The following is a 19,663-nucleotide window of genomic DNA, read 5'->3' as shown; positions in this document are numbered from 1 at the left end:
AAACCACATAATGTACTCATTCTGCTAAAAGAACTCATCAAACTAGCATGCATGTTATCATGTATGTATGCACTGCAAAAGAAAACTGAAGCAGAAAAACACCTTGACAGGAAGTAACACACACAAGAGCTACAAGAGCTGTATTCACTCTGTAAATGGGATTTTCATTGGTGGTTCGGTCATATCAGTGTGATGCAGTGCTAGCTTTTTATGCAAACATGCCAAATTAACAAAACATCATTTTTTTCAATTTACATGTACATGTATATGATTACCAGTAGATCATTTCATCTCTTGCCAGAGACCTTCCTTTTTGATAATTAAAATGTAATTATACCTCAGTGTACAACTAATGGGAGTATTTTCTCACATTATGTTCAAGTACACACCAATCTGAAAATTTCATGAGTAGTGATCAAAACCTCCAAACATTCCTAACTTCCTTTTTGTCATAAGATCATTCAAGTCTTTACTAATCTTCTTTTACAGATTTTATGAACTCTTTCTATTCAACTAATCAGAAACTTTTTCATGCGTTCTCACAAAATGAAAATTGAATCAATATGACGAAGTAATTGCCACTAAGATACATAGTAATTCAAAATTGATTTTGCCTTGAAAGCTTCTTGATTGTTGATTTGATCCACTCATGGACATCAGCTGGTTCTAAGCTGTGGAAAGCAGATGATGGAAAATCTGGGAAACGGTGGTGTGATCTGCCAGGATGAAACCCAAAGATATCTTCATCTGCAAGCTCAACAGCGAGGGCAACTGCATTCCTTCGGTCTACCTTGGGCTTTTTAGCTGCATGAACTCCTCTGCTTGCCATGCGCTTGTCAACATCATTGAGAATTGTATCGACCTTCTGAACAGATCGACTAATCCTATTCACACTTTTTTGGGTGATTTTCCCCCTCAGTCCCCTCGAGCTCTCTTTGAAAGTCCTGTTGTTGTGTTCAAGGACTCTGTCAACCTCAACATTTCCCTCCTCTTTTCCACTAGTGTTGATGAACCTATTCCATGTAAGTTCATAAGCAAGGCGTGGTGATAGAAAGAGCTTGACCTGGGCAAGAAATCTCAGTATGTGGTAACTGTATTTTGGTTTTCGTGCTGCCTTGCAATGTAGAAGCATGAATTTGTACAACCGTACAATTCTTCCTCCATCTCCAAGCTGGCGGGCGTTATTGAAGTTGAGCGCCAGTAACCCAATACCAAGGGCCATGATTGCATAACTCTGCACACCATCATGTTCCTGTGTAGTGCTTCTTGTTGATGGATTAGTTAGATTTCCAAGATGTTTCTCTCTTATGTGATGGTTAAGCTTTTGTCTTGAGGTGTACGTTTTCTGACAGAAAGAGCAACGGAGACGCCCTGCATTCAGGTTGACATTCTGTGAGGGAAGGGCGTACTTCTCGACAAAGTCTTCCATGGTTCTCTTTGCGTAGTTTTTCCTATCTCCATGTACTTGAAGATTGAACAAGTTTCTTGTGGGTGGTGACGATGTGTCCTTCATGCCAAAGTGGTCCAGTGCTGCGGCAAGTATTAGTGCAATCGTGTACTGTTCTAGGAGATGGGCTGCTGCATTGATGTTTTTCATTGGATCAGTCGTTACATTTCTGGCTTGAAGATAGTTCCTTGCAGCGTAGAGAGTGCCCTTGTCCCCTCCAGAAGATGCATCGTAAAGATGCTTCCACGCGATCTGCAAAATGTATACATAAATTGAATTAACATCAGGAGAGCAAAAATTACACGAAGGGATATATTCATGAAGAAGAAAATGTATTGATCTTAACAAGAGAAAGAAATGTTTCAACATTTTTTTTATCTTAACCTTAACAACAGTGAAATAACCTACAATACTTCAAAAACATCATTTTAGAAATAGAAGAATATGGAAAGACATTCCAAATTATGCCTTGAAACTGGGAAGGCATACTTGTAAATAATAAAGTGTGTGATGTTGTGATATATAGAGAAATGAATCGTGATAACACTTCCTGTTCAACCTTGCCAGTCAATTGATAACCTTGAATAAGCCAGATAGAAGGGGGAAACAATAAAGATGAAAATAACAAGTCACTGCAATAGTCTGAATTCTTTAAATGTCTACTAAGCATCTACAAACATCAACTCACTTGATAGAAGTTTGCCAGTGCATGGAAGTCTGCAATAACAGGCATCAGCCCTTCTAACCTCTTACTAGCTGTTGTATAATTCCGTTGTTCCTCGATGCAGCTACTCTCACGCTCGCATGTCAGAATATCCCCATCACTGATAATTTTGGTTGGATTTGGTGTGTTGTGTCCAGGCACATACTCGTGCATTTTGTGCATTATCTTATAAATGCCATCAGAAGTGTTCTCATTTTCCATGAGAACGCCAAGATTAACCTGCAATTAAAGAGAACATAGTAGACAATTAGTAATTAGCAAGCAATGCACATGAAACCTGATATGCATGTACGAGTACCATGCATATCAGGCTCATGAGGCTTCATGCAGATCTTTCTGTCAGGCAGAAAGATTTGCCTCATGAACTTACCATAAATGCTTCACCTGTATCACATGCAATCAACCGACACAGCTGCATTTTGACAGGAAATAATCAATTACACTGCATTGTAAAATGAGACTGAATCATTTCTACTTCTGATAGATTAAAATATTAAAGAATGGAGCAGAAGTCATCAAGCACACCAATTTGGCAACTCCCTTTGTTTAACCCAGACGTCATTATGGTAATTTGCAACATTTCTATTGCGAAATTACACACCACAAGGGATCTTCTGCAAACAGCTATTAACTGCTGATTTACCTATCATTGAGACTACTTCGAGCAAACACTTGCAAAGATCTCAGCAAAATCATATATCATATGTCAATTTTAGCAGTTCAGTAATCTTACCACTTTGGACTTCATCTTGGTTTCCCGCATATGTTCATGAATTATCTTCCGAGGAAGCTCCTGCAACTCTGGCTTCAAGGTTGGTAAATGATCTGTAATCACATTTCCGCATAGTATAGCCCATTCTTGCTTCAGTTTATGGTTGTCACTAACACTAGGAAGAAATGCCTTTGTGTCATATATTAACCATGTGATAATCACGCCCATAGTTGTCTCTGGTTGGACGCCTTGCATGGACAACCACATCAACGTTATCCATAACCATTTGATAACCTTTGTCTCAGCGAGACTCCTGGTGTCGTTTGAGGCCAACTTCATCACCCTTCTTTAGTAGGTCCCTCTCTATCTCGTTGGACAGGTGAACCTGACTTGCCCATTCTTTCACCTCCTTATCAAATTCTTTGCCAAGTTCACTCTGCAAATTTATCGTTGCCTGGTAGGAAGCTGCTACTCCTCGCGCATGAATTCGACTGAAGGCTTGTTTTTTAGCACCAGATTCTTTCAGTACCAAACTATTGACAAGCTGATGACTGTTCATCTGCTGACTCTTACAGTTTAAAAGGATGCTTGCAGAAGTCATCACTTTAGGTTGTATGCTTTCTTTGGTTTTATTGATATTCTTCTGTAATCTGTCACTTTCTGCCGCAGCTTCTAAAACCGACAGAAAAAGAGGAGCCTTTTGCTGTAGTTCTTCTTCTTGCGTTTCAATGGCAAATCCCTCAAGAGCTGGCAGAGAGGTATTTCTGAAAACCGAATTTGAAGCAGGTTTGCATAGTTCATCCGTCTCTCTCTTAATTTCAAGGATTTCATCTTACACTTTACTGACTCTATTGCAGTAGCATGATCAGCTGCATCACTCTCATCACCTCTGCTAAGTGCAGAAACAGTTCCTGTCCATGTGTCAGGCACATCTACTTTTTTGCTTCTGTCCAAGTTGCCAGAGACCATAATCTAATGGAATCAGAAAGGATTAACATTATATTACACATATGACATGAATACTGTAGTGAACTTCAATCAAATACTCTAAAGGTTGAAAAAAAAGTTCATTCCAGATATATCTGTGAAATCAAAATTAGAATCTCCATGATCTCTCAAGTACCTATTGCATTTGTTTTTAAGCTGAATCAGTTTCAATATATCGCACCTGACTATACAATGGGAAACACCACTCACAAATTTCTGTTGGATCAATGTGTGACTACATGTATATCAAACAATCACACTGGCATACCAAGAATCTCAAAGGAAAATAAAAGCAACAACACAAACCTGCAATCTGTCTGTTTTACTTGGAGACAATGCACTGGTCAAGGAGAGACTTGATCTTGCTTTCACTGGAGGATGCAGATTTCTTGGAAGCGACTTATTTCCTGTCTGTTAAGAAAACATGATATGAGAAGTTATGTGCAATGCGGGTTAGATTGGAATAGATGTTGTGTTCACTGGTTAAGGACAAAGACAGTGGGCATGGTGCAGCATTCATTATTTATCTGTGATTAATATAACACACCTGTAATAGCTAATTTGCAGAATCTTAGCAACACATTGCACATAAGATCAGACTTTCCTTTGGGGAAGGAAAGGAGGTAGTGTGGCACTTAAAATTTTGTATGAAACAAATAATTATCAAATAAATAATTATCAAACAAAAACAAACCTTGAGTTTGTCTGTTCTTGGAGAAGATGCAGCTCCAAATGAGAGACTTGCCCTTGCTTTTGACAGAGGATTCAGGTCTCTTGGAACTGTCTCTTGAATTGCCTACAAAACATGAAAGTCAATGTGAAAGAATTCAATTAATATTCCAGTCATCGGCACAGTATACATGTATTTTAGAATTTTATAAGAGGGCTTTGAGGAGAGAACTTTTTTTTTTATTTTTTTTACTTGGGAGATGCAGTAGAAATATGGAGATGTTCCAAATCGACAAATAGTTAAATGCTTAAAAAAAAGCACAACTCAAAATGAAATATTCATACATAACTGACAGCATTATAAAGATAGTTGATACAAACAGTCAAGTACCTATGAATTGCATACTTCAAAATTCCAAAACTACCACAGCAGGAGTGAAGCTCTGCTGTTTCTGCTGTTAGAACTGTTATGTCAGGTTAGAGTTATAAATTCGTCATTAACCCTAAATTGGCAGATCATCCCCGCCCTCCCCCCCCCCCCGAAACTGGGCTGTGTTATGATGAAAAGCTATGAAATTTGGCACATAGATAACAACTCGAGATGAACATACACACAAAAAACTAGAGCTGCAATCGTATCAGAACAATGTCCATGCATTGACGCCTGTGATTTTATGGAGGGCAAGAAACAGAAGGAGATAAAGAGAAAACACATGAGGATATACATTTTCAAAATATTAAGAGGGCACTATTTTTATAGGCAATGGACACTGATGCGTAAAAAAACATTTTGCATATGAGGGATGATGCCATTAGCAAACCCTAAAAAAGTGATACTAAGATAAATGGAAACAAGGAAGTGATGGCCATTTTACTGTTTTCCAACTTTTTAATAGAGAGCGCTATTTCTTAAAGGTAATGGTCACTGATGTGCGTAAAAAAACATATGGATTATGAGGAATGATGCCATAAGCATACCCTGAAAATATGAGACCGAAATAAATGAAAACAAGGAACTTATCGTTACTGCCATTATAATATTTCTTTAGTTTGCAATAGAGGGCGCTATTTTTGAAGATAATGGTCATTGATGTGTAAAATGAAAAAAAAAAACAATTGAATTTTGGACTATCATGAGTCAACCCTGAAAATATGAAACTGAAATGAATGAAAACAAGTAAGTGATGGCCATTTTACTATTTTTCCACTTTGCAATAGAGGGCGCTATTTCTAAAGGTAATGGTCACTGATGCGTAAAAAACAGATGAATAAGGAAGCATGTTCCCAGTAGCAATTTCTTCGAACTTTTATCAACAGATGTGCAAACACATCAAGGTAAAAAGTCATAAAAGCACGGGGCAGAAAATAAACATTATTCAATAGCTGTTTTTGAAGTCAGTACTACTGCTATCAGTGCTATATCGAATTGCGTATGATGGCGACACTGCAAGAGGCCTTCCACTTGTTAAAATGAATTGCAAAAAATTGTCTGATATTTGTAAAAGATGAATATTCTTATGAAATATGTGCCTCATTGTTTTTGTCATCAGAAGTATCATCTGTCTGTGCTTCAATTAAATGTTTTAAAATTACCTCGAAACAATGATCTATCAACCATATGGTTTGTTTGATTTTACAGGATCATTTTAAAAGATGCATGGTGATGAGGCAGCAATATCACAGTCATCACTGTGTCGAATCATCAAAGATGTGTCGGAAGCTATAGCAAGAAGGAAGAGGCAATACATGAATTTTCCTTCGACAAGAGAAGAAGTTGAAGCAACTCAGCGACAGTTCTACCAGTACTGAACATTTCCAGGAGTGATAGGTGCAATTGATGGGACACATGTCTACATCAGGAGCCCTGGTGGGGATTAGGCAATATACTTCCTCAACAGGAAGAATAGATACTCGATCAATGTACAGGTTAGATTAATTATACCCTTTCTTAGGCCCTTTTCACAATTAGTGCTGAGACTGCTTGCAACCTTTGTGATTGTGTGCGACATATATTGTGATCAAATGATTGCAATTGCTAATACAAGCAAATGTGAAAGCCACTTAAATTACTATAACTAGAACAATGTACTATTTTGTATAAAGTTTGGCCAACAAAAAGAATGTCACATTAATTTTCTTTCCTAGGATTTCCTATCACTTCAGTTTCATTTATAGTAATTATTCGATTCGTATTTGATTGGGCAATTTTTAAAATGAGTAGTTAATTCTGTGGCATATTTTTCTAATATGCATTTTTATTTATTTATTTTTTTGCAAGTACTGAGCAATGGAAGCAGTGGATGGATGGGGTGATTGTTGGATAAATCAACCTCACATGGAAAGCACACAAATAATTTGTATGTGCATGCATGTTAAAATTGCATTCCAAATATGTGATAAACTTGCAAAACTCAATTGTTGTGTGCTCCGATTGGATGTCCCAAAGAAAATTGAAAATTAAGTGCATAGAACGACATAGAGACAGTTATGAATGTGAGATTTGATATTCCTCTTTCGTCTTCTGCTAGGTTGTTTGTGATCAGGCTGGGAAAATAACAAACATCGTTGCCAGATGGCCTGGCAGCACACCTAACGCCGCAACCGTAAGTCACTTTTCAACCAAACTTGGATGATAGATGTACTTAGGCGACCTGAATGTTATGCTGCAGTCGGAGGTCACATGGTAAGGTCAAAGTGTTCCACAATGGACATAAGTTTTTGTAGAAATGTACCAAACCCGACGGTGCTCTCACTTTATGATATGTCTCTGCATCGTAGCAATACTTTGAAATTACTTGGTGTCTATATCCAGGCGGATTTGAAATGGTCTACACATAGTCTGCAATTTCAGGACCTTATAGTTGTATATACTAGTTTCGTTTGACAAGTTGTTGAATATGCTGTACCTGTATGGTCAGGAGCACTAACAAAAGAACAAGTACAAGTCATCGAACGTATCCAGAAACGTGCCCTTAGAATCATTTTTGGAGCAGCATATTCTTCATATGAGCATGCTTTACTCCAGTCAAAACTGATGTCTCTTGAAGATAGACGGATCAAACTCTGTATTGCGTTTGCGAAGTCTATGCAAATCCCCACGTCTAAACTGTATCACCTTCTATCTCAAAATAGGACTTGTCAATATCAGACTAGAAGCTTGGCAGGAATAGTAAAGATGCGATGTCGAACTTCACGATATAGAAATAGCCCCTTGCCCTCGTTGATTCGGCACCTTAACTCTAAAAGAATTGATTACAAGGAGTAGTTGTTTTGTATATATCTTCCCCCATCGTTACATGTATAATAATATCAAACTAAGAATGGCTGAAAAATAAAGAACTCATCATTCATTGGACTCTTAAAATGGGATATCATTAAAAGATTGTTTTTTTTTTGTAAAATGCAGATTACATATTAATTCTAATGTTGAGTTCTCTTTATGTTGGCGAACCCAAGTTTCATTTCATTTCATTTCATTTTACTTTGTTAATCAAAATATTTTTCTTTCATATGAGCAATTATTCACTGATATCTAGTCGTAAACTTAATATTTGAATTGAAGTCACAAAAAATGCCAAAATATGTATTATTGCAGCATGTATGAAAAAATGTGACCTAATTGCTTCTTCGCCCTTTTCTCTCTGTTTCCCTTCCACCATCAATTTCTTCTCTTCTCTCTCTCTCTCTGCCTCTCTTCTCTCTTCCACTATTTCTATTCATTTCTGCTTCCCAATTCATTTCCTCTATCCACTCATATTTACATGTATTTTGAATATTTTTCAATTTTTTTTTTATTGATCAGTGAGTATCGATTTAAATTTATTTATGATATACTTTGTTACATACACTGTTAGAAAATTTTCCGTTTTTTAACGGAAAAAGTCCGGCAGCAAAATTTCCGGACTTTTTTTTTTTTTCCGTAAATTTACAGAAAGTGGTAATTTATGGAAAAGTTCTGTAAAATATACAAGATTCCGTAAATTACTTCTTGAAAATACGGACTTTATTTACGGAAACTTTACAGAAAATTTACATAAATTAACATGATTCCGTATAAATAATTAACGGAAAAAAAAAATTTGTCCGGAAATTTTGCTGCCGGAATTTTTTTTTTTTGTCCGTAATTTTACGGATTCCTTTTCCGTAAAATTACCGTACTTTTACAAAATTCCCATGTAAAATACGGATTTTACTTACGGAAATTTTACAGAAAATTTACGTGAATTAACATGATTCCGTATAAATAATTAACGGAAAAAAAAAATTTGTCCGGAAATTTTGCTGCCGGAATTTTTTTTTTTTGTCCGTAATTTTACGGATTCCTTTTCCGTAAAATTACCGTACTTTTACAAATTCCCATGTAAAATACAGATATTATTTACGGAAATTTTACAGAAAATTTACGTGAATTAACATGATTCCGTATAAATAATTAACGGGAAAAAAAAATTTGTCCGGAAATTTTGCTGCCGGAATTTTTTTTTTTAATCCGTAATTTTACGGATTTCTTTTCCGTAAAATTACCGTACTTTCACAAAATTCCCATGTAAATTTACACATTTCTGTAAAAAAACAAGTTTACAGAATTCTTAAATTTTTTACAGATCTTTTTTAATCAGTAGATACCTTACAATAGGAACGCTGATTTGCTATTTAAACATGTACTCCCAAACACATGGTAGATTGTATGAATGCATTCACTTAAGGCCTGAACAAAAATTGTGTTGCCCTTTTCTGACCTGGACAAATCGGGCCAGCTTTTTTCAATAATTTTTTTCATACTAAGCTTACTATTTCTAGAATAAAACATGGCAACAGTGATTGTGTCTAGCCCACTCATGAAAATAACCAGAAATATCGTGATTTGCGAGGGCACACAACATAATTGTATTGAAACTTCATTGTGAAATGACTGGGATGGAATAACACTTGTCATAAGAGCCTTGCACATAAACTTTAATGTTGACCTGTAAATTCAATTCAATTCAAAATGGTTTATTAAAAATCCTTTCTTTGCGGCAAAAGCCGAATTGCGAAAATTTACATTTCAAACAAAATCATCAATAACAAGGTAAAAAAACTTAAAGTACTACGAACAAATTTCAATATAGACATATGTAACAAAGTATATCATAAATAAATTTAAATCGATACTCACTGATCAATAAAAAAAAATGAAAAATATTCAAAATACATGTAAATATGAGTGGATAGAGGAAATGAATTGGAAAGCAGAAAGGAATAGAAATAGTGGAAGAGAGAAGAGAGGCAGAGAGAGAGAAGAGAAGAAATTGATGGTGGAAGGGAAACAGAGAGAAAAGGGCGAAGAAGCAATTAGGTCACATTTTTTCATACATGCTGCAATATTACATATTTTGGCAATTTTTGTGACTTCAATTCAAATATTAAGTTTACGACTAGATATCAGTGAATAATTGCTCATATGAAAGAAAAATATTTTGATTAACAAAGTAAAATGAAATGAAATGAAATGAAACTTGAGTTCGCCAACATAAAGAGAGCCTTGCACATAAACTTTAATGTTGACCTGTAAATTCAATTCAATTCAAAATGGTTTATTAAAAATCCTTTCTTTGCGGCAAAAGCCGAATTGCGAAAATTTACATTTCAAACAAAATCATCAATAACAAGGTAAAAAAACTTATAGTACTACGAACAAATTTCAATATAGACATATGTAACAAAGTATATCATAAATAAATTTAAATCGATACTCACTGATCAATAAAAAAAATTGAAAAATATTCAAAATACATGTAAATATGAGTGGATAGAGGAAATGAATTGGAAAGCAGAAAGGAATAGAAATAGTGGAAGAGAGAAGAGAGGCAGAGAGAGAGAAGAGAAGAAATTGATGGTGGAAGGGAAACAGAGAGAAAAGGGCGAAGAAGCAATTAGGTCACATTTTTTCATACATGCTGCAATATTACATATTTTGGCAATTTTTGTGACTTCAATTCAAATATTAAGTTTACGACTAGATATCAGTGAATAATTGCTCATATGAAAGAAAAATATTTTGATTAACAAAGTAAAATGAAATGAAATGAAATGAAACTTGAGTTCGCCAACATAAAGAGAACTCAACATTAGAATTAGTATGTAATCTGCATTTTATAAAAACAATCTTTTAATGATATCACATTTTAAGAGTCCAATGAATGATGAGTTCTTTAATTCTCAGCCATTCGTAGTTTGATATTATTATACATGTAACGATAGGGGAAGATATATAAAAAAAAAACTACTCCTTGTAATCAATTCTTTTAGAGTTAAAGGTAAATGCTAGTTTGGGTAACGATATCAAAATGAGTTCGTACAGAATCCAATGAAATGACCACCAAAGTGTCTGTTTGTATAAATAAAACATATGTGCCAAAGGATTCTGGAAGAAATTGTGTAATTGCTGAGAAATCAGCAAATAAGCACAGGATTCAGGTAGAGCGTCGGGCCCGACATTCGAAGCAATAATTATACACTGTCCCACGTGCGCTTATCTGTGTTGGGGATCTTCAGCCTGAACATTTTTCAGCGTAGATTTCAAGATTTCACAAAGTTCAGTTTATGTAACTGTACCAGATCTAGATCCTCGATGATATACTGACAATTAAGTCTTGTTTTACAGACTTTCTCATGAAATCAGTGTTTACTGCAACTACTGGAATTTCTCTTTAAGGTGCCGAATCAACGAGGGCAAGGGGCTATTTCTATATCGTGAAGTTCGACATCGCATCTCTACTGTTCCGGCCAAGCTTCTAGTCTGATATTGACAAGTCCTATTTTGAGGTAGAAGGTGATACAGTTTAGACGTGGGGATTTGCATAGACTTCGCAAACGCAAGACAAGAGTTTGATCCATCAATCTTCAAGAGACATCAGTTCTGACTGGAGTAAAGCATGCTCATATGAAGAATATGCTGCTCCAAAAAGGATTCTAAGGGCACGTTTCTGAATACGTTCGATGACTTGTACTTGTTGTTTTGTTAGTGCTCCTGACCATACAGGTACAGCATATTCAACAACTGGTCTCACGAAACTAATATATACAACTATAAGGTCCTGAAATTACAGACTATGATATTTCAAAGTGCGAAGAACATATAAACGACTATTTGCGCGCTTGACCATATATTCAACATGTGTAGACCATTTCAAATCCGACTGGATTGCTACGATGCAGTGGCACATCATGGAGTGAGAGCACCGTCGGGTTTGGTACATTTCTACTAAAACTTATGTCCATTGTGGAACACTTTGACCTTACCATGTGACCTCCGACTGCAGCATAACATGCAGGTCGCCTAAGTACATTTACCATCCAAGTTTGGTTGAAAAGTGACTTACGGTTGCGGAGTTAGGTGTGCTGCCAGGCCATCTGGCAACGATGCTTGTTATTTTCCCAGCCTGATCACAAACAACCTAGCAAAAGACAAAAGAGGAATATCAAATCTTACATTCATAACTGTCTCTATATCGTTCTGGGCACTTAATTTTCAATTTTCTTTGGGACATCCAATGGGAGCACACAACAATTGAGTTTTACAAGTTTATCACATATTTGGAATGCAATTTTAACATGCATGCACATAAAAATTATTGGTGTGCTTTCCATGTTAGGTTGATTTATCCAACAATCACCCCACCCATCCACTGCTTCCATTGCTCAGTACTTGCAAAAAAAAAAAAAAAAAAAATGCATATTAAAAAAATATGCTACAGAATTAACTACTCATTTTAAAAATTGCCCAATCAAATACGAATCGAATAATTACTATAAATGAAACTGAAGTGATAGGAAATCCTAGGAAAGAAAATTAATGTCACATTCTTTTTTTTTGCCAAACTTTATACAAAATAGTACATTGTTCTAGTTATAGTAATTTGAGTGGCTTTCACATTTGCTTGTATTAGCAATTGCAATCATTTGATCACAATATATGTCGCACACAATCACAAAGGTTGCAAGCAGTCTCAGCACTAATTGTGAAAAGGGCCTAAGAAAGGGTAGAATTAATCTAACCTGTACATTGACCGAGTATCTACTCTTCCTGTTGAGGAAGTATATTGCCTGATCCCCACCAGGGCTCCTGATATATCTACAGTACTGGTAGAACTGTCGCTGAGTTGCTTCAACTTGTTCTCTTGTCGAAGGAAACTTCATGTATTGCCTCTTCCTTCTTGCTATAGCTTCCGAAACATCTTTGATGATTTGACACATTCATTTGATGACTGTGATGATAATTGCTACCTCATCACCATGCATCTTTTGAAATGATCCTGTAAAATCAAACAAACCATATGGTTGATAGGCCATTGTTTCGAGGTTATTTTAAAACAATTCATTGAAGCACATACAGATGATACTTCTGATCAAGCACATATTTCATAAGAATATTAATCTTTTACAAATATCAATTTTCTGCAATTCATTTTAACAAGTGGAGGGCCTCTTACAGTGTTGCCATCATTATGCGATTCAATATAGCAGCAGTACTGACTTCAAAAACAGCCATTGAATAATGTTTATTTTCTGCCCCGTGCTTTTATGACTTTTTACCTTGATGTTTTCGCACATCTATTGATAAAAGTTCGAAAAAACTGGTACGGTACCCCCAAAGTGTACCACTATATAACATGGCACGCAACATACATGGTATTTCCCATACATATTACACAAATTAGATGTCTATGTGTGATAATTCACATGAACATAAGTCAAATAAAAAAAAAATTCTAAATATTCATTTGGAACTTATAATAATCATGTGGAAACCAACTCGCAGATCTAATGAGCTGTGACCTTTGACCTGCGGACTCCGAATTTGAACCGAGGCTGTATTTTGGTGTCCTTTACCTACACACCAATTTTTTTTTTAATCCATTAAATATTTTTTTTACTTATTGCGCAGAAACCAAGGGGGGGGGGGACGGACAGGGGCAATGCATGACCTGATGACCATCCAGGTGCCATTTTGTAAATTTCAAGTCCATTTGCATACTATTCCTAATCCCATCCTTACTCTCTTATCCTGCATGCTACACACTTCTAACAAATTGCTGTAGATTGTTTAAGAGTTGCATGCTCTTCATATTAAAATATGACTTGCCCTTCAAAATGCCGTCTTCATGCCCTAAATTCAAATCCGAAATAGTCTACATTTAAAAAAAATCATATTTATTGAAATAGGAAGTAGGAAAATCGTAAAATGGCCGTAACTTCCTTGTTTTTATTCATTTTGGTCTGATATTTTTCAGGGTTTGCTAATGGTAACATGCTTCCTTATTCATCTGTTTTTTACGCATAGTAAAATGGCCATCACTTACTTGTTTTCATTTATTTCAGTTTCATATTTTCAGGGTTGACTTATGATAGTCCAAAATTCAACTGTTTTTTTTTTCATTCTACACATCAGTGACCATTACCTTTACGAAATAGCGCTCTCTATTAAAAAGTTGGAATACAGTAAAATCACTTCCTTGTTTCCATTTATCTTGGTATCACTTTTTTAGGGTTTGCTAATGGTATCATCCCTCATATGGCAAATGGTTTATTTTACGCATCAGTAACCATTGCCTATAAAAATAGTGCCCTCTTAATATTTTGAAAATGTATATCCTCAGGAGTTTTCTCTTTATCTCCTTCTGTTTCTTGCCCTCCATAAAATCACAGGCGTCAATGCATGCACATTGTTCTGATACGATTGCAGTTCTAGTTTTTTGTGTGTATGTTCATCTCGACTCGTTATCTATGTGCCAAATTTCATAGCTTTTCATCGCAACACAGCCAAGATTCGGGGGGGGGGGGTGGGGGGTGATCTGCCAATTTAGGGTTATGACGAATTTATAACTATAACCTGACATAACAGTTCTAACAGCAGAAACATCAGAGCTTCACTCCTGCTGTGGTAGTTTTGGAATTTTTAAGTGTGCAATTCATAGGTACTTGACTGTTTGCTTAAATGATACTCTTACTTATGTGCTCCCTCTCTGATTTCTAGATATTGTCATCATCATCAACTTTGTCAGGAGACCTAAAATTAATAGAAACAACCTCAGTCAAATAGATTTAACAGAGCCCAGAAACACTCAATAATCGTTTAATTCAATTACCCACCACATAAAAACGGAGAGCCGTCAACACCTGCAAATAAACGGGAAGTGGATCATTCCTCTGTGTGTCCCTCTTCAATTCGGCTTCCAGCATGTTGATGATGTAAATGACGGTTTCTTTTGACAGTCGATACCGATCTCGATCCTCGTACGATTCCAATGGATTTCTAGCATCCCGTAGCCCACGACGTGGTCTTGGCAAAGGTAGCTGTACATGTATGCAGAAGAGTTGAATATTATTTTTAATTCTTTTATTTTGTGATCTTTATAAACGTTCCAAAAAGTGAACATGTGCATGTAGATTTGATTACACATCTACCAACATAATTACTGCAATCTTAATTGTCTTCAAAAGATTGTCCATAAACAAAAACTACATTCAAAATGTTATTTCAAGTTTTCATTTATGTTATCTCATCAAATCATTTCAATAATACTTTTAAACAAATTAAAACAATGTAAACCAAACTTATCAATCATACCTCTCTTAGCAATTCAAGGTTGTGAAGGTGATGGAGATAATCCATGGGTGTAGGTAGATGACAACCGACGACGTAATTCTGTGAAACAATCGTCAAATAACACAAACATTATTTTTTAATAAATAGGCAAATAATTGGAAACATAAACATATAAAAATAATTCATTGGTTTATCACTTTATACAGATCTCATAGTGATTGTTAAATAAAACAAAAACATTGTAATAATTTGTGCAAGATGCCTTTAAAAATAATTTTTTTTTGGGGGGGGCGCTATATTTTCTCTATTATTTGCAAGTGATATGAAAAAGATTTTTGAACAAAATTTAAGTAATCAACTCTTTAATATTTCAGCCTCTAAAAATTGGCCTGTGCCGAAAGCAAAAGGAAAAGGTATATTTTGAAATGCAATTTAGGCAAATTGAAAAAAAGCATTTCTTTCTCCTCTTTAAATGCACCAAATAGAACAAAATTATATGGGGTCTTCGGAAATTTTATTTGATCTTTGAGAAGCAAGTTCCCATAGAAGAAAGAATAATTACAGCTGAGAACAAATTTCGCTTTCTACTATATGGTCAACATATAGTCAATAGACCAGCATGTTTCCACTTATATTACACTTTCATTTGACTGGCATGTTTCCATTTTCATTACAGTGGACATTGTATAATAATTCAATGAAACACAAGTGAAGACTCTCTTTAATTGATATGTAATGGGAAAAATAGTCTGAGGAAAAAATAAAAGACCTGTTCTAAAACAAACAATTTAATCAAATAATTGGAATGTAGCAATCATTATAAGAATTTAAGCTTGAAAAGAGAATCATTTAATTATAGATAAACCCACAGAGCTGTAAGAAACTTCAACCCGGGCTTCAACCCTTCACAATCATACGCACACTGTCACTAAACCCATGCCCGCACGTCCAGAGAACACATGTACAGCACGCTTCGCATTACCTAAAGCGATGTTCGTGCAGGCTCCACTCCACTTCACTACCGCTACAATGTACGCTCCAACAAGGTCGTCAACATCGCTTGAGCCGAGGTAGCTTCGCATCACACATACACACACAGGCACCACAGTCTTAACTGAATAACCAGTGAGCGGCTGAGAATGGAAACCGTCGGTCGCTAGCCAGCACTAAATCATTACTAGATCTACCTCGAGCGAAGTTCGTGCAGGCTCCACTCCATGTCTTCACTACCGCTAGTGACAAAGGTGGGATGGAAATGTAATTTATTGTAAAAATTATAGAAAAAAAAATAAAACGAGGAAGAAAAACATTTTCCCCAACTCGTAGAATATTTTTGGTATTTTCTGAACCATCCAATAATATAAATATTTATGCTGTTTGACCTGTGAGCGATCGCATGCGATGTTTTGAAATCGGCCGTGAATAGTGACGTGAGGAAATAGATACTGGCCCAAAATCAACAATTTAGAGGATAACCAAAGGATGGACACGGAGTGAAATACGGGTGAAGAATAAGAAATTAAGCCATTTTTCTTTCTCGTATATTGTTTAAAATGATTTTTACAATAAATAACATTTCCATTGGCCACCCCACAGCCACGTTTGTCACTCGGAATATCCGATCGAGCTCACCGTCCCGAAGTTCGGGTAGGTGGAGTGTAGTGTAGCGGTAGTGAAGTGGAGTGGAGCTTGCATGAACTTCGCCCGAGGACGGTATACACTACACTACAGTTGACATTGTCATTGATTTGATTTATTTAGATCTAATCTAATCTACCCCTTTACATGCCTTTAGTTTAATTTAAATAAGTTTAATCTTTAATTGCACAAATTAAATATTTTGAGGTTTATATTTTCATCTTGACATTTACAAATGAAGATACAAATGAATATATAAATGGCATCATAATATAAATATCCTTGTGAAGCTCATAAAACAAGCTTGGCCCCCGGGGGGGGGGGGGGGGGCACTCGACCAAAAAAGTAGTGGGTATGTGCCGCGGGTGAGACAAAAAATGGGGGCCTTGGAGCGGGCTTATTGTAAAAAGGAGGGTCCTCGGAACGGGCTTCGGAACGACAAATGTTTGTGAAAACGGGGGTCCTTGGAACGGGTCGCCTGCGTGTGATTGCGTATTCATCCCTATGCCTGGAACGGGCATACGTGCATGTAGACCAAAAGCTTCAGTCTCTGTATTTTGGTTGTTCCGCTGAACTACGTTGGCTCCACTCACCATACATAGACTGAAGGGGATGGGGCCCCGTACCTACAGCCAACGTATAGTGAACTAGCGTTTTATAGATCGCGATTTAAAACTGTTTTTTAAGCAAAATTGAAAGTTTCATGGTTTCCATTATCAGGGAAATATAAATAACTTAAGTAATTGCATACCTTGGGCCGGAGTTATTGAAAAAAATCCTCTGGATGATTGAGAAATCTGTCATCTAAGACATTTTCACCTGACCTGACGGTTTTTCTTGCAAGTTGCCATCTTGAATGACGTCATTATCGTTATTAACTTAATGTCTCTAATCGATATATCGCGATTATAACTAGTACTAGTACTAGTATAACTAGTATCGTTTATCTTCGGTTTCGTTCGCATATGGAGCAGATCGTATAATATCGAAAGCAATATCGATATCACATTCGTGATTGTTGACGTTCGTTTGTAAATATTTTATAGTTTGGCTGCCATTTTGTCCATTTTTATCGTGTTCAACCCAATTAAACATCGGTAAAGTATATTTTTCATGCCTTTTTCATCTATATCGTTTAAAGTATTTAAACATTGAAATATCAAGTTTTAAAAGTTTGTTGTTTATACATCCTTAGATTGTAAATTCGATGTGTAAAATTACATCAAACTTTGGACTGTGAATTGACAAAAGGGAGGGAATGAGAACACATGCGAGCCCACAAGTACACCCTACCGTAGGTAAATGGGGATTACAGTAAAATGTCAGAAATTGTTGAATAAATCCCCAGAAACGACGGTTATTTCTGTCTAACGTGCATGCAGCTAATATAGCCCGGCGGCATGGGCGCCGGGTGCGCTAGCTAGCGCAGATGGGATGGTCGGACAGCGCTCTGCATGCGGCCGCTTTTCACCAAAACTGCGGCTCAGAACGGCAAAACGGAAAATATGCGAAGCTTTGGAGCGGATTTCTTTCTTCTTTTTTTCTCAATAAGAATTAAGATTAATTAATAAAATAAAGAAGAAAATGCTAAATTGCTATGCTTTGGAGCGGCTTTCTTTGTTCTTTTTCTCAATAAGACAAAAATGCTATGCCTTGGAACGAAAATTTGAGTGTGAAAATGGGGGTCCCCTCCGCGGCACATACCCACTATGCATTATATACTGAGGTGAGTGCCCCCCCCCCCCTCCCCCGGGCTTGGCCCACGGCTTCGCCCCTTCATTTCGTTCAACCACAGCGTCAAAATATCCAACACTCAAATGCACCGATGGGACTGTAGCAGCGCGCATGCGACGATACATTGCATCGTCTGGACTTGTCAATGCCAAAACCTTGTTCGTAATTATGAAAACCAACACTATTAATTTCATATAACTGCATAAAACGTATCAATATATTCCAGAGAAGTACAGCAGGAATTTCTTTTACGAATTCAAAGCAAAATACTTACGAATTTCTGATCAAGAAGATCACTTGACACATCCAAGGCCGCAAGGAAAATTCTCTTGGCTTCGCGGTTTTTTCACAAACTTCTCAAGTGCGCATGCTCGAAAAGGTCAGAATATTCATCATTAACTTGATTTTTCTGTAAATTTTACACATTTTCCGTAGAAATTGCATATCTGTTAAATCGTGTCCATAAACTTACATCTACTTTACAGTAAATTTACAAAGAAGTATGTAAACGTCTCCTTACGTCAGTAAATTTACCATTTAACCTGATTTTTCTGTAAATTTTACAAATTTCCCAAAGAAATTGCACTTTACACATATTACAAATTAATCTGTTATATCTTGTCCATAAACTTACATCTACTTTACAGTAAATTTACAAGACGTATTGTAAACGTCTCCTTTCAATAAATGATCTTCACTACAATTACGGTCAACGTCAGTAAATTTATTATTAACCTGATTTTTCTGTAAATTTTACAAATTTTCCATAGAAATTGCATTTTACACATATTACGAATTAATCTGTGGCTTGTCCGTAAACTTACAGCTACACATACTTTATAGTAAATAAACAAAGATATTTACCGTAAACATCTCCTTTCAATAATGATATTCACTACAATTATACGGACAAGTACGTCAGTAAATTTATCATAAAACCTGATTTTTCTGTAAATTCTACAAAGTTTCCGTAGAAATTGCCATTTCTGTTAAATCTTGTCCGTAAATTTACAGCTACTTTCTAGTAAATTTACAAAGATTTGTACCGTAAACCACTAAACGTCTCATTTCTGAGATTAATTTTTAATATATGTAAAGTGGAATTTCTACGGAAAATTTGTAAACTTTACAGAAAAATCAGGTTATATGATACATTTTCTG

The 19,663-nt window shown here is 36.0% G+C and overlaps 1 pseudogene; it reads right to left on the bottom strand.

Moving 5' to 3' along the window:
- Positions 1-598: 598 nt before the first annotated feature.
- LOC135154211 (uncharacterized) lies at positions 599-12,720 on the bottom strand (annotated as a pseudogene).
- Positions 12,721-19,663: the final 6,943 nt, after the last annotated feature.

The sequence above is a fragment of the Lytechinus pictus genome, chromosome 5 (genome assembly GCF_037042905.1).
Source record: "Lytechinus pictus isolate F3 Inbred chromosome 5, Lp3.0, whole genome shotgun sequence".
In the NCBI taxonomy this organism is placed as follows: domain Eukaryota; kingdom Metazoa; phylum Echinodermata; class Echinoidea; order Temnopleuroida; family Toxopneustidae; genus Lytechinus; species Lytechinus pictus.
The sequence above is the reverse complement of the archived record's forward strand: the minus strand, read 5'-3'. Positions and strand labels throughout refer to the sequence as shown.